The sequence below is a fragment of the Leptonychotes weddellii genome, chromosome 2 (assembly GCF_054177405.1).
Source record: "Leptonychotes weddellii isolate Sample4059 chromosome 2, ASM5417740v2, whole genome shotgun sequence".
Lineage (NCBI taxonomy): Eukaryota > Metazoa > Chordata > Mammalia > Carnivora > Phocidae > Leptonychotes > Leptonychotes weddellii.
This window is the reverse complement of record NC_138370.1, coordinates 138,982,468-138,990,381: the sequence shown is the minus strand read 5'-3', so window position 1 is coordinate 138,990,381 and position 7,914 is coordinate 138,982,468. Positions and strand designations below refer to the sequence as shown.

General features: G+C 37.9%; 1 pseudogene; it reads left to right on the top strand.

The window, feature by feature from the left end:
• Window positions 1-4,177: 4,177 nt before the first annotated feature.
• Window positions 4,178-5,346, top strand: LOC102742037 (mitochondrial-processing peptidase subunit beta-like; annotated as a pseudogene).
• Window positions 5,347-7,914: the final 2,568 nt, after the last annotated feature.

Here is a 7,914-nt window from a genome sequence, read left to right as displayed (position 1 = left end):
CACTGAACTGTGGTGAGCAATTTGAGGACAGAGATGTTGTCTCATGGCCATTGTTCCTACATTCCTAGCACAGCATCCAGCACACAAATGTGGTTGGGCTTTTCTTACAGTCACTTTTCAGTATGCCTCCTGTACAGAATGTATGTATGGAATTTTCTTCCTCCATACATTCCAGCATCACCACACCCAAGATAGCTCCTTTAGTTTAAGACCCAACTTCTGGCACACAAGACAAAGTGATCTCAAGAATCCTGGAGTGAGAAGCAAAGAGGCACTGCAGGCAACAGAGACCTGCACACAATGGGGATGATGGACTCCGGCTATGGCAACAGACAGGACCACGACTGCAAAACAGTGGCATAATTTCAACCTCTCTCACCTTCTGACCATTCTCCCATTTTGTTTAACATTTCTTGCAATAATGTAAAGTATTTGCCAAAGACTGGGCAGAGGTGAGTGTAGGAAATCAGTCTACCAGTCTCCAATTTGACTTCTCATTATTGCTCTCCATACAATCTTAAACCTAAATCTATAGTTTCTCTTTTCTTGGCAATCAGTCAGCAACTCATTCTTGGTAGAACTGAAGACATGATGCCCTTGTTAATAAGGAAATCAGAATGACACTACTTACTTTATTTATTGAGCACTCACTCTAAGCCATGCCCTATGTTATATGCTTTACATACATGGCACTTAGTCCTCAAAGAAACCTTTGAAATGAACATTATTGTCCAATTTTGCACATGAAGAAGTTAATGAAGGTTGAGTCATTTTCCCAAGGTAATACATTTAAAAAGTGTTATAGTCAGAATTTGAGACAAGTCTTTCTGTCCTGTCCAAACTGTACTGCCAACAATTACAGATATAAAGGACTGAGTAGAAATCATTCAGCAGAAGTTGAGTTAGGAAAGACCCCAATCTCAAATTCTATGTTCAACTATGATGGTAAATGACTTATCTAAAAGACCAGGGATTGGGTTGGACTACTGATAAATATGCAGCCTTTAAGAAACTTAGGCTGTAGTGGTTGGTAGCAATCACAGACCTCAAAAACATGTTGGAAGTTGACCCCAATTAACACCACTGGGCATACTCAGTTTAGCTGTAATATCATGTAACTTCTACAACATCCTTAAAGCTCCAGGTTCTGTTTTCCAGGGTCATTGATGACAGTTTTGTTTTCAAAACAAACAGCTAGAGTGGGATAAGGATTCCCAGTGGATATTTAGTCTCTAGCAGTGTCTATGACCCACATTTTAAGCCTTAGAAAGAAACACAGTCCACTTGCCAAAAGGTCTGTCCATCATGTTGGTTCAGACAAAGATAAACCAAATTAGGTATAACCAAGAAAGTGAGGAAAATTGCTGAGTGGAGGAAAATTCCAGACCATTAAAAAGGCATCAAGACAAATCTACTTTTTTAGGGGTTTAAGAGTGCCGGGATAACTGGATTAACTAACATCTGTGCTCAGATTTGAACCTTTGGTGGAAGAAAAGCTTATAGCTTAATTTTGCAAGACCCAGCATGGAACCTTTGTTGGCCAGTAGGGAGATGGGGTATGAGAAAATTGGATTAGAGCTTCTGATATAAGGGCTTGAGCAATCAAGAAGAAAATGCAGTTAAAAGCAGTTGTACCAGACAAGTCTTTCTTCTGTGTGATGTTTCTTTCTTTTTTTTTTTTTTTAAGATTTTATTTATTTATTTGACAGAGAGAGACACAGCGAGAGAGGGAACACAAGCAGGGGGAGTGGGAGAGGGAGAATCAGGCCTCCCGCCGAGCAGGGAACCTGATGCGGGGCTCAGTCCCAGGACCCTGAGATCATGACCCGAGCCGAAGGCAGTCGCTTAACCGACTGAGCCACCCAGGTGCCCCTGTGTGATGTTTTAATTCCAGAAAATATCACAAGCTGGATAACCAAACCATCACTGATCTGTTCCATCCAGCAAGTGGCTGAACCTGAAAAGCTTTTGTGCTGGTAACTGTAAGGAATAAATCCTTTTTAAAGGCAATAGTTTTAAGCTCTTATTATTTCCCCTTCTTTTAGACAAAAAGGAGCAGCCATGTCCTAAAAGAATGCTCCACCTTTTCTTGCTATTGATGTTCCTACCTCTATCCTTTATCTCACTACCCATTTCAGTCAGCAACCACCTTCCCTTTTCCCACCCCAAAGCTATACATGAACTGGTCTCAGTGGTGATGCCCTTCCCAATGTTCTCATAACCCCTATCATTTAACTCACTGCAATATATTAAAATTGTTTATATGTCTTCCCATATGAGAATGTAAGCTCTGTCTTATCCATTTTTGTTTGTCAGTATCTAGCACAGTGTCACACACATGGCAAGTTCTCAAGAAAGGTTTATTGAATGAATTCACAAATGGATGGATGGATGGATGGATGGATAAATGAATAAATGATTGACCTACAGGATCCTTGAAGCCTTGCTCTAGGAAGACATGCCTGGATGATCATTCAGAACATTCCAGCTCCTTCTGTTTCCTTCTGATGAGTTACTTAACATCATTGACACTTAGATTTCTTATTTATAAAATGAAAGCAGTGTTACCATTTCATTAGGTTGTTGTGAAGTTCAAAGTAAGTAACTCATGCTGGGTGCTGATCCACGAACCAGACACTGTTCCTCATCACTCTCTTTATATTTAATCTGCCTTCTGCTGACAGAAGTTGTCCAAGATTGCACTAGGACGGTAGCAGCCATCGATAATGAGGTAAAATGATAATGTGGCTGCAAAAGCTCAGGAGTTTGAGTGTTCAGAGGATTTTTTTTTATTGGGGCAGGAGAAGAACTATATCAATTCTCAATTCAGCTTATTTTACAATAGAAACCTTGTAAATTAGAGTATTTAAGAATAGTACCAAAACTTCCACTTCCCACAAATTAAAGATAAATATTATGAAGAACTTTCCTGGCTTATGACACCTAAAAATGCTGGATAAAAGATGTTAAAATGCTTAAATGAGCTGTCAGGAAAATAATAGAAATCTTCAGAGTCTGAAAATATGAGAAAACACAAATTTTCAGAGGTAACCACCCTGAAGCAATGGGACTCTCAGTCCATTTACTTATTCCTGGTGGCCTAGAGTCTTCATTTTAATGGAAATCAAAGAGGGATAAAGATGCAATGCCTGGGACCTGAACAGGATGAACACAGAAAAAAATCCCTAAATAGGCCAGGACCTAGTAGTTGACATCTTTAATGAGAGCGTAAACCAAAAGAAGAAAATCTAGCCCACAAAAGAAAATAGTAAAGAAATTTTTTATCTCTTTACTTGACTCTGAGTAGAGTCTAAAATTCTTATTCACAAGTGGTTCTCATGAGGGCTTAAAGCCAGAATTTAGAATTCACACTAGGTATGTGATCCCCAAATACCTAACCTTAGAATTTAATTTAAAGTGACTCAAGATTAGTAATGCCTTCCTAGGTAAATATGCATCCTTAAACCAAGGCCCCAAATATTTCCTCAGGTAATTATAAACTCACTGAAATATAAAAATACAAAACACAAGAGGAAACAAATCATTTTAATGAGAATAAGTAGAAATAACAAACAACAGGATTATAGTTACAAAAATGGCTGATACTGGAATTATAAATAAAGAAATATAAAGTAGGTTTGATATACTTATTTTTACAAAAAGAATATTTGAGGTATAAGGTACAAGAACAATGAAATATGATCAGGTAGATTTGAAAAAAGAACCAAATAGAACTTCCAGGTTAAAAAAAAAAAACACACATAATAAATGAAACTAAAAACTCAGTAGATGGATATAGCATTAGATACAATGAAAGAGAGAATTAATGAACTGGAAGGAAGAACTGAAGAGTTATTCAATGTGCAGAAGAGAGAAAAAGAAATTGAAAAAAAATTAAATGGAAGTTAAGACATGGGGAGGAGATGGTAGCAGTAGATATTTGAATCATGCTGTTACCCATGCACGGGGGTTTTTCTGAGAGGCTCCTGATCAGAGGTGCCAATGAAATATATAAGCCACTACACAAGTTGTTCTGGATGTTCCCAATGGATGAATAACATGTTTGAAAATGGACTTAGTGGTCTCTGAAGACTCTGGGCTCTCAAATTACACAGTTGGGCTTTGATTGATTAATCTTGGAAGCTTAAGTGAAAATAAGAAGAATAATGGAACATTTTATTCTCTGGAACATATGGATTTCAAGGGTACCAAGAAGAGACCCAAATTAGGCCTGGAACTTAAAAATGAAACATAGGTGCTCATTTCAATGCCTATACCTCCAGAAAGTAGACCATATATTTGCCAAAGAACTCTTTAAAGATTTGTCAACAGCTTTAGAAATTCTTGATGATATAATAAAAAACAGTACATTGGGAGAAACAGAGTCAATGCCAGGAAGTTGTTTTTTATTATCTACATGCCACAACTTATCAGAATACTGAACTTGGATGGACAGTTTGGGGACTAATGGAAAATATCAAACCTAAAAATCATAAAGACTTAGTGAACTATGTAACCACATAGTATAGGGCCAACAAGAGTCCCTACTGTAACTGGAGGAGTTTCCTATGATTAATAGCTTGAGTTAGCAAGGTTTCATTTTTGTGACTTTTTGTCCACACACAAAGGAGAAATATCAACTTTGCCTCATTGAAAATTCACAGAAAGTAAGAATTGAATGAAAAATGACAAGGTGACTTTGGCACACCTTGCAAGAGCTGTTGAAACTGTTGGTTAGGTGCATCCATATACAATCTCTCGTGGTTGTAAACACACTGATTGACAACCAGGATTGCCATTTCAGAGGAGAAATAAATTTATCTAGCAAGCCAGCCAAGCTCATTTGTCATGGTAACCTCTGTCCTAGCTTCCAGCCTTTCATATTTCCTACACAGTTATAGGATTGTGGGGAATCTATACGAGTTGTGAATCAGCCATCGTTGCAGACACGTTATATATTGTTCAAAAATAATAGATATGACTGTAGATACATATCACTGAAAATAAAGTTGCACAAGCCAAAAGTCTTCTAAAAACAAACATGTTGTTGCAACTCTATGGTTCAAGTCCAAATTATAATGATATTGGTAGGTAAATGTTATGCTATATTAGAAGAATTCCCATCCCCTGAGCTTGAAGCTGACCTCAATGCAAGGGTCAAGCAAAAGAAGAAAATCTGGACTCAACACTGCAGATGCTGAGATAGTTCAAGAAGTGTGCACCAAATATATTTAGGATAAGGGCCCAGCTATTGCTGCCATTGGTTTCACTGAGTAAGATTTTAACTGGATTTGTAGTAACATATGCTGGCTTGTGATTAAAATGCTCTTAATCGAAATATTTTGAATATATTTAGTTATAAAACTACCAGAGATATGCAAGTTTTAAGCTATTAAACCTTAAAGAAAAAATAAAAATGAACAAGTATATTTGAGAAAGAAGACATGGAGACTATAATTAAGGTATCCAACATATCAAATCAGAGTACAAGAAAGAGAGAAAATGTAGAAGCAATATTCAAAGAGATGACAAAGAGTTATTATGAATGTACAAAAGACAGAAATCCTCAAATTTAAAAGACCCAATGAATCCCAAGCAGAATAAATAAAAAGAAAGAAAAGGCAGATAGATAGATACATTGTAATGATACTGAAGAACACTGAAGGAAGGAAGGAAGGAAGGAAGGAAGGAAGGAAGGAAGGAAGGAAAGAAAGAAGGAGAAAGAAAGAAAAAGAAAGAAAGAAAGAAACAGAAAGAAAGAAAAAGAAAGAAAGAAAGAGAGAGAGAAAGAGAGAGAGAAAGAAAGATGAACTATGAGAGACTATGGACTACAGGAAACAAACTGAGGATTTCAGAGGGGAGGGGGGTGGGGGGATGGGTTAGCCTGGTGATGGGTATTAAGGAAGGCATGTATTGCTTGGAGCACTGGGTGTTATATGCAAACAATGAATCATGGAACACTACATCAAAAACTAATGATGTACTGTATGGTGACTAACATAACATAATAAAATAAAAATAATAATAATAAAAAAGAAAGAAAATAAATAAAAAAAAGAAAGAAAGAGAAAAAAAATCTTAAAAGCAGCTAGGAAAAAAAAGATTACTGGCAAAGGAGCAAATTAGATTGACATCTGATTTCCAAACAGGCACAATAAAAAATCTAAATATAATGGAATTTTTTTAAGCAGAAAGGAAACAACCATCAAGAATGACATGACCATAGAAACTGTCTATCAAGAACAAGAATAAAATTAAGGCAATATTCAGAAAATAAAAATTGAGACACCCTTTTTTAGATGTACTCAAGAAAGAGATATGAGCCACAGGGAAGTCTGAGATGCAGGAAGAAATGATGAGCCAAGAAAATGTTAAATAAGTGTGTGAATCTAAAACATTGTAATTTGAGAGTTTAATAACTAGAAGAACTAAAGTATTAGATAATTATAGCAAATACTCATAAGTTGGGAAGGGATCATCAAAATTAAAGCATTTTAAGTTGTTTATATCACGAGAAAAGAATAAATGAATGAATTAACTTTAGACTTGCTAAATTAAAATGCATTCTATAATTTCTAGGGAATTATTTAAAAATAAAAATAGAGATATAATTTCCAATTAGTTGAGGGGAAAATTAAATGAAGAAAAAAAAAATCAAACTTAATCCAAAATAAAGTAATAAAAAAAGAGAAAAAGACATATAAAAAGATAAATAGAAAATACAACATAAATGGCAAAATGAATACAAATACACCAGTAATCACAATAAATGTAAACGCATAAACTCTTTAGTTAAAAGTCAAAGACTGTCAGACTGGATAAAGAAACTAATCCAGAAAGGGGAGGAAAAGATGGCGGAGGAGTAGGGGACCCTATTCCAACAGGTCCCCAGAACTGAGCTGGATATCTACCAGACCACTCTGAACACCCATGAAATCAGCCTGAGATGTAAGAATATATATCTGGATCTCTACAAACAGAATATCACAGGCAGTTGGTTTTGAGGTGCAAAGTGCAGAGCCATGATTCCGTGGGCAGATATCAGAAGATAAATGGAAGGGGGAGAGAGCCCAGCCATCGGGATCCTACATCACCAGTGAGTGATAGCCTCCCACGCTGGGGACAGGGCACAGACTCGCAGACCAGTAGCGGTGGGGGAAAGACTTTAGGGCAGCCCCCTGGACTGAAACCAGAGCAGCGGGGTCTGCATGTGAACTGGGGGTGGCTGGTGGATTTAGAAGCACAAAGAGCAGAGACGTGCCCCGACCTGGAGGCGAGGACTGGGAGTGCTGCTGAGGGGTGCACAACCCAGGACGCTGCAGTTTATAGCAGCACAGACAGAAATGGAGATAGTGTGGTCTGGAGAGCTCACTGAAGAACAGACTGCAATCTCTGCTCTGAGGCACAGGGTTGGAAACGATCTCTTCTGCTCTGACTCTCAGAAGAGACACAGAAAGCCACCAAGGAAAGCCGCCAGAGAACAAAAGCCCACGAAAATCGGTTTTCACTGAGCCCATCCCCTGCCACAGGGGCAGGGCAACTCTGCCCAAACAAAGTTACCTGAGTAACAGCATGGCAGGACCCTCCCCCAGAAAACAGGCTGGGAGAACAAGAGGCCGGCAACCCTAAGGTCCCCATAAAACAAGTGCATCTTGCTTGGGTTGTGGTCAGTAATTGGGACTCTGTACATTCCCTCAACCACCCCTCAACAGAATGACTAGGAGGAGGAACCCCCAAAATAAGAAAGACTCAGAGACTGTGACTTATGCCACAGATTTACAAGTGGAAACAGATATAACCAAGATGTCAGAGATGGAATTCAGGGTAGCAATTGTGAAGACAATAGCTAGAATGGAGAAATTGATTAATGGCAACATAGAGTCTCTAAGGGCAGAAATGAAAGCTGAACTGGCA